General features: G+C 41.2%; 1 long non-coding RNA gene across 1 annotated transcript; it reads right to left on the reverse strand.

The window, feature by feature from the left end:
- Positions 1–2,145: 2,145 nt before the first annotated feature.
- On the reverse strand, positions 2,146–5,999 carry LOC134071509 (uncharacterized). Its single transcript, XR_009937080.1, has 5 exons — positions 5,624–5,999; positions 4,368–4,459; positions 3,897–4,140; positions 3,569–3,676; positions 2,146–2,281 (listed from the first exon to the last, which is right to left on the reverse strand). It is a non-coding gene; the product is annotated as an uncharacterized LOC134071509 (long non-coding RNA).
- Between the last annotated feature and the right edge of the window lie 2,978 nt (positions 6,000–8,977).

Consider the following 8,977-nt stretch of genomic DNA (forward strand, 5'->3'; position numbering starts at 1 on the left):
CTTGCCTTTTGAACAAATGGCCAGAGCCGATCTCTGGCAGCCTGATCTTCTGGAGAAAGAGCTTCAGAGATGCGTAAAACTTTACTAACCAGGTACGCGTTGTTTCTGGCCTCCTTCCAGATGAGGTCTCGGTGACGGCGCATGGAGAACAGTATGATAATTGAACGTGGCGATTTCGCCTTGGGATTCTTTCTGCCAACCCGGTGAATGATATCAACTACGTCCTCAAGTTTAGTTTCCATACTCGGTGCGACGTTTTGTAGGACCTCTATGGTACGTGCCCAAACATCTTCACGATCATCCTCCTTCAAACCATGCAATTTGAGCGACCACTTTCTTGTATAGCGCTGAGAATCTGCTAGACTGGCTTTTAATGTAGAATTCTCATCTCTCAATTGGCCAATTTCTCGCTCTATTGATTTTATCTTGGCATCATGTTCACTGACATTCAAGACCAGATTTTGCACGGTGGAGGCGAGCTCGGTCAGCTTTGAGGACGTAATTTCTGACGTTTTCTCTATGGCAGCTATCTTAACAAAAGTGTTATCCATCTTGTCGCTAATTACTTTTATAGCTGCCAGAACATCACCAGTATCAGCCGGGGGAAGGGGGTTACGTTCAATGTTTCTAGCAGAGTTTACCTCAGCTTTGACTCTCTTCGAAGGAGGGCATTTATCAGGTGTTTCAGGCAATATAACAGAGAGGCCATCATGATCAGGCTGGGCAGAAGGAGTATCTGCATCGAACCACTCCGGGTCAGTCTCGTGATCTAGGGAAGATGCCCTGCTTCTTTCTTTTTCTTTCTTCGACATTTTCGAATGAATTTTCCTCCTTCCTTTGCCCATTAAACAAATAAACAACTCAAGTAACTCTTCTTAGCCACTACATAAAATAAATGACAAAATATCAGCACATACTGCAAAAACTCCCTAAACTTAAGGAGCGCTTGGAAACACGCCCGACCACATGGACGCCATCTTGGAACCGCAAATGCGTTTGTTAGTATTAGAACGCTATAAATTCCAGTGACGTCACTGGCATGGTAGGACCTCAGAAGCAACAGCTGCAGCATATGATATACTCACGAAAATTAGTAATTTTAATGCCATGGGTTACACATTTGAGGATCTGATGTCCAGGCATGTAGTGTCTGACTATCACCAGATGGGGGACGACAGTTTCAGGCCCCAGCAGCCCTTCAGTTAAAAAAAAAAAAACCTTTGACACGAGTCAGACGCATGTTACTGTCACTGTGCGGCGATAACCGCTAATACGAGTTAAACAGAAATCACGAGTAGGCTAGAATAATTTTGTTGACAAGGCAGGGGGTAGAGAGAATAAAATACAGATGATCAATTTCGTCATCATATAGCAGTTTGATAAGGAGTAGCGTTGAAACTGGTTCTCACATTTTTCATCCAGCCTGGCCGTTCAACATATGCAATCCTATAAAAAAAAAAAAAAACCTGTTGCCCAATTATGCCCACGCATGCTTGCTCTACACATAGGATGAAAGGGGAAAAAATAATTCCAGCTAGTCAATAAGGAATAGGCTCTGATGTGTATAATATTAGCCTATAATTAATGTGCAGTAAGCAGTAGGCATGCTGCATAATCTGATCAGAATGACACAGCTGTTTTGAGTTATGGTTATGGGATTTGGCAGACGCCTTTCCCCCCCAGCAAAATCACGTTGAAAAGTCGTTGAAAAGACGTCTTGTCAAGTCGTCGAAACAACGGCCCAGTTTGGTTTAAAAGTGAAAGGTTAGATGACGTCTTTTCATGGTCGTTGAAAAGACGTCTATGGAAAGACGCCTTTTCAACGTTTAAATTTGGTTGAAACCACGTCTTGTTTAGGTGCTGCCATGGACCTATTTTCAACCAGAATTTTGCTGTTATATATTAATTTATAAGCCTATATTATCCTATTATAGGCTTTTAAATAATGTGCATTAAGCACTTACTAACTTTACCATTACCCATACTATTGCTGTTAAAATAAGCCTATATTATCCTATTATAGGCTTTTAAAATGTGCATTAAGCATTTTCATTTACCAATTTAACCATCTAGATGATAAATACATAATCTAATAGGCCTACATTACAATAGCAAGCTAGGCGTAAACAAACAGTCAAACAAACGTTATCCATTTCATTGTAATTTTATTTAATTCTTGAAGTCTCCGCCACCGGACCGTCCAGGTGCATCATGTTTAAGATGATCTGCCTCAGCTCTCCCGATGTCACGGTCAGCCTTGTTGCTCCATTTTTCACCGCAGCTGAAATGACAGGAAACATTTTCATTAACAGTGTTTCCCATACATTGAGTAATCTGTGGCGGGCCGCCACGAAATAATGTTCTATGTTGTACGATTGAAATTATTTTTAAATCATGTTATCAATTGAATCACTTTCATTGAGCTGCGCGCACGCAGCTTTTTCTTTGCCCGAATGAAACCACTGCCTCTGCATGTGCATTTAACAAAACATTAACGATTGTTGAAGGATTGTTGTTGCCACATACGGCGAGCTAAACTGCTATTAATTCTGCTTAACATGCGGCGCAAATGTGTTCAAAACGGCGGCATTCAAGTGAACTTTTGCTAACGTCTCACAACGTAGCCCACATTAGGGAGACTAAACTAAGTTATGCATTCGAGCCGTATCTCTAAGCGTTAGAATAGTGTAACGAAGAGACTCTTGTGTGGTCTCAACCGCTGACCGGCCCGCTGGCCGGTGAAGTACCCGATCCAACGCTGCCTCCATAGCAGCTTACGAGGAAAACCCCCTGACTGGGAAGCGACAATCAGTCCTCACTCCTACATCCCCGGCCTTAGCTAGCGTCTCCTAACCCTCTCTGGCTTCACCGCGGGCAGCCCTGAACACGCAGGTGTTATCAATTACAATGTACAATTCCAATTCACATTGATTTCCCCCACAGATCCGCCCCCACACAAGAGTCTCTTCGTTGACACTATTCTAACGCTTGGAGATACAGCTCGAATGCATAACTTAGTTTAGTCTCCCTAATGTAGGCTACGTTGTGAGACGTTAGCAGAGTTAACTTGAATGCAGCAGTACGGTATACATTTTAGGACCGTACAGCAGCCGTTTTGAACACATTTGCGCAGCATGTTAAGCAGAATTAATAGCAGTTTAGCTCGCGCGAGTCTCCTCGTTACGTTTGGATGTCGAATTTAGCATGCTAACAGGTACTTTTCTCTTCCGCTGTCGTGAATGAACAGCTGACAGCGCGGCCGCATTTAGAAGGCGTCACGACGTGATTATTTCTGAGATTCTGATATGTTTTCAAAACTGGAATGTATTGTGCATACGTCATGGTTGAAAACTTATCAGAATCTCAGAAATAATCACGTCTGCAGTCGTCTTAAAACGGCTACATCAAGTCAAACCAGACCGACATAAAAAAAACACACCTCCAAAGTGTAGTTTTAGGTTGTTTTGGATAGAAGCGTCTGCTTATTGACTAAATTACCAAATGCGGGGGGGAAAGGAAAATGTATAGCACACTAAAGCATAGGGAAATATAAATGTATTTCACTCACAGCATTAAGGGCCCTGTTGGTTGTGGTTAGCGGAGGGAGGTCCCAGGAAGAGGCCACGTTCTGTACCCTTCCCATTTCTTCAGCTGATAGGTTTGATTCCACCTCCAGCTTGAAGATGGAGAGCATGAAAGAGATACATAATGGTTAGACAGTGTGTTAAAAGTTTATAGAATCATAATAGTGGGTCCACCAGTTGACTCCTCAGTTTTTCTAAAATCATTATAAAATCAAAGACCCACAGTCTTTTGGGGGCAACACACAAACAACAACAAAACAAAATAAAAACACAACATAACATCAAACATTAGTATTTTCTATGTAAACATACAAGCCTGATTGTTTCTCTAATGTCCAGGTCTGCACAGTCCTCCAGGTTTACTGTAGCCGTGTCTGGGCTCCCACGAAGCAGTATGGACAACCACATCACAGAGTCCAGACAAGCAGGGTCCTCCATGAAGGAAAGAGTGCCCCACAATTATCCCAGCCACAATGAACATATCACTGAGAAAGGGAGAAGCTGAGGGGACCAAATGACCAGGCTCTCCTTCAAAGTGGTGTAACAATGGTGTTTGCTGTTTCAAAAAAAAAAGACAAAAAAGCAAAGTTAGAATAAAACAACTTTGCTTGCTACAACACTTAGAAATAATAAAATTCAGTACATAGTGAACCGTACACTGTTCAGATTCTTCAAAGTCATCCAGCAGTTACTTTAGCTTAGAATAATGGCTTCAAACACATTTTGAGACAGAACTTGAAATAATAGATGAAAATGGTTTTACGTAAAGGTTTTTTTTTTTACCCTGAGTAGCATTCACCATCTGACAGTACTAGCAGTTGCAGTTCTGGAAGTTGATGGTAGATCTTCCAGGGACACACTTAAGAGTTGATGTGCTGAGAAGACAAATGAGCAAAGGCTTTAGAAAAAGCAACAGTTACACAGAAAAATGACAGGAATCCCAGACCTCAAAAGCAGCGTCTAGTAAAAACACGCTGGAAGTGTCACTTCTTACATAACCAATTTCCAAAAATAATCATTAAACACAAACCCATCAGAACTTATTGACACAGTCTATAACACAGGAGGAAGAGGGAGACACACACACAGACCAGGAAACCAGGGGACACAAGGGACCACAGGGGATAGTCCAACAAGGGGGTACATAGCTTCGGCGCTACAATACAATCACATAAACACACAACTAGTTTCCCCTACCTTTCACTTTAAAATACCAACATATTGCACAACCTGGGCATCTGAGCCTCGACAATGTTGACCACTCTGTTACTACTCTGTGCCAAATGACAGTCAATAAATAGATAGATATTACTATCATTATTATTCATAATAATAATAATAATAACAACAACAACAATAACACTATTAACATGCTGCACAACTGGTCAACAGGTTCTCCACGTCTGGTAATGATGACTGCTTGCTATGAACCATAAACAATAAATGGAGAGTGGGCCTAATAGCGATTCTGGTATTTAAAATAGTCCTGTGTGGATAACAGCGCGCTGCTTGTCTACTCTAGTCTAGTGTATCTAGCAGGACGGTGGAGAGATATCCATGGTTACAAAGGACTCTTCGGGACGGGTAGATCTAGCCGCGAAAAAAATTCAAATTTTCGCGCTACCTTTGTGAACGTTCTAAGCAGGTCCACGAAATCATGCGTGTTGCAATCAGGTTCCTAACTTCCTACGTTACCACAAACGGCCCTAAATTGTGTTGAATAGATCAGACAGAAAATACTTTCCTTTCATAGAGATAACGGGACCTAACAGCAATTACAAACGGGTTTCAAGTCCGACTACATTATCAGCGGTAGAGTGAATTAACACAGAAGAATTTCTCCACTCAAGTAAAACTAGCCCAGGACAGGTTAAGTTAGCATGGTAACATATAGATCCTCGATTACTCCGCTGTCCGCATAATCATCTCTGATAGCACTGTTGATGGTGTTCAGAGCATTCGTCTCGTTTTGGCAAAACTGACTCTCGATCAAAATGTTACATTTCTACTTCCTAAATCATAGGCATAAACTCACTTACCTCAGTAGCAGGTTCCATCTTCACGCTGTTCTTCAACGGCTTCAACTGACTGTGTGTTTCAAACAAAGTTCGAAATGGGCTCGGCTACGGCTTCCCGCCTCCGTTCCTCTTGTACATGCGCAGAGTTCACTCCTGTCTCCTTTACGTGAACATTTATGTGATTTTTTTTTTTTATCAGAATTTTAATTACTCATTATTTCAATGACTGATTTTTTTCCATCTGAATTTTTCCTCTGATTTTTTTTTCAGAGGGGAGAAGGCTAAAAACAGAGTTGTCCGTCCATATCAACTGTTGCCATGAGTAAACAAACAAAAGTCACACACGCAGTTAACGGCAGCCAAGATGGCGGCGCCGGGCGCCCGTAGAGTTCGCGGCGGATTTGGGCAATCCCCAGGGGGGAAAGATGGTCGACAGGAACGATAATGTAGTCCTAGGTAGACTATAACTGATAATTTACATCAGGATTTAATTAGTTGATATGTGGTCTGAAAAAGGACGTGCTAAAGACGTCTTTCCTTAGACCAAAATGGGCCGGCCAAAACAAGACCATTATTCTACGTCTAATTTTGGTTGAAATCAGGGCCATGACGGACCGACGGGATTTAGCCCAAATATCAACGTTGAAATGACGTCGTGTGCTGGGGGGGTTGTCGAGTTAAGCCAAGGCTATGTTTGTTGTTAAGCATTCAGATATTTGTGCCACCACGTACTGACCGACAACGAAATCGCTTCCTATAAGTTATCTGCACGCCACTTACTCCGACGCACTGAGAAGTTTTGCCGTGTATTGTAGGCTAGGGCAGAGTTGGCAGATCTGTTCGTTGTGGATGCTGATGGATATTGCACTGATGGATTTTGCACGGATGGATATTCCACGGATACCTCGTACTATGGACAGCTATTTCTGCGATTTGAACTCAGAAATTGAACTTGAACTGCATTAACAATCTGCCCTAAGACGGTGAACATCAGCTAGCTTCAGGGTGAGTAGAAAGGGACATGTGTAACAGACCCGCTGTGGTTGTTAGCAGCTTATAAACGCATTATGATCGAAATGTGATATATCGTCGGAGTCATGACTTAATATGCAGTCTATGGTCAGAGTGCTGGCTTGTTTAGTTTGACCTAGTTTGACGTGTTTCGTGTTTAGAGGCTGGAAGTGAGCCCTTTCCCTAGGTTGGATCGTTTGTTGTCTAGCTAGCTTGTTTTGTGACTGTCCCAGTGTGTCAGTTTGTTTTGTTGAACGCTAAAGCCTACAGTTAGCTTTATTTGTGTGTGTATGCGAATACGTTTTTTGTATTTTGACGACAACGTTACATCCAGCCTTTTGCCTAGTAGACATGCTGGGGATAATAGCTAAGCCCCTGCCTGGCGTGTGCGTTTCAGCGCCCTGTTTTTGCGGCAGATATCATCGGTGGTGTCTATCGGTTTGCCCTACACACCATACGGTAGCATCACTTGAAAAGACGAAAACTGATGGAATGGACTCAGGTTTCAGTCTTTCATAATTAACCCTAATCAACGACCCTGTTGTGTCAAAAGCACAGCTCTCTAAATAGTTTGTTGACTTAAAAAAATGTTTGCTACAGACTCAAAATCCATGGGCTGTCGGGGAGCTAGCCAGTTTTAAGGCAGATAGGACTAACCGGTTCCTTGTCAAAGTACCCTGCGAGGAAAACGTTTCTCAACCCCAGCTGTTACCCTATACATTTCATTACTGCAGACAGGGGCCTAGTCCTGTTTCCGTGTCCTTAGCCATGTCAGTTAGCCCAAATGGGCTCTGGTTAGCCACAGACTCACTATCTACGATGCTGCGCAACTAGTGCTAGTCATAGGCGCTAGACTGGCCTACCATGCCAGTGACGTAGCTGGTTGTTGAAATCCAACATGGCGGCGCCCGTGTAACAACAACACCACTTTCACCGTATCATTTTGTCCCTTTTAACAAATCCAGCCATTTTAATCATTGTACCAATGAGAAGAAATAAAATACATCTGTTATATCACATTTACTTCAAATTTCAGTTCAGTTCATCTTTAATGCAAGGAACGTCTGTCTGTGTGTTCCACGCATAACTCTCGAACCACTCATCCGACTGACCTAAAATTTGACACGTTTTATAATGATATGCGTGAGTGCAGTACTATGGAGGTAGATTTGTGTCTTTATTATTCACTCATAAAAAAGTGTGCTTCAATCAAAAAATATATCTTCAATCAAAAAAACATTCTCTTCTGTCAAAGAAAACACATTCATTTAAAGAAAAAAAGTATTTGAATGCAAAAAAAAGACTAAAAAAAATGCCTTTGAACACCTTTTTTCTTTGATTGAAAATGTTTTTTTGTGATAGAAGTGAAAGTTTTTTGTTTAAAGCAGCTTTTTTGATTGAAGTAATGTTTTTTTTGTTTGGGCCATAATATGGGTAGGACATTTGTGTCTTTATTATTCAATAGAAGAAGATGTTGCTTCAAAGAAAAAAACAAATCAATCAAAACCCCAACTTCAATAGAACTAAAAAAAAATATTTCAGTCATTGAAAGAAGTTTTTGAATGCCAAAACTATTTGAGACCCAAAGAATTGCATTTGAACCCTTTTTTTCTTTGATTGAATATTTTTTTCCTTTTGGAGGTGAAAAAAAGTTTTGAAGTGTCTTGATTGAATCATTTTTTTTTTTTTTTAAGTATATTTTTTGGGGCTTTTGTATGGAGTTTAATTTGTGCCAAAATGTTCAAACAATACTTTTTCAAATTCAAACAAAAATCGAATAATCAAAATATCAAATACAAAATCTAAACAAAAAAAATTAAGTCGAAAAAAAAAAATCTAAACTCGCAAACTGCCGCCGGCAGCAGGTGAAAATGAAACTCAGAAAAACATTCAGAGGGTTTATGGGCCTAGTTATAGCTTGCATTAATATTTCTTAATTATGAAAATATGTTATATTGCAAATGCTTATAGCCTCCACTTTGCCCCGATCAGCTGACAAATGCAACGAACTCCCTCGGCTGAGAATGTATAGGCTATCTTTCATAGAGAATATTATATGGAGAAAGATTCTGGCGGTCTTTAAAAACCCTCGCCTTGCGAAGAGAGGCGCTTACAATTTGCGCTCCAATAATGTATCTTCAAAGTAGCCTACGTCGACATTGTGGGGTGTGGTTAACCGCAAACCTCGGGTTAACCAAGATCGAGATGCAGCGTAAATTGCCATGGCAGCATACCTAGGTTAAAACCTATCCACCTTTCGTAGTACGGGTTAACCGGGAAGTTACGCCACACGTGATCAACTTACTCTCGAAGTTATCCAGCTAAGCCAGTAACCCCGCTTCGTAGTACAGGCCCCTGGCACAA

This window comes from Sardina pilchardus, chromosome 23, assembly GCF_963854185.1.
Source record: "Sardina pilchardus chromosome 23, fSarPil1.1, whole genome shotgun sequence".
Taxonomy (NCBI): domain Eukaryota; kingdom Metazoa; phylum Chordata; class Actinopteri; order Clupeiformes; family Clupeidae; genus Sardina; species Sardina pilchardus.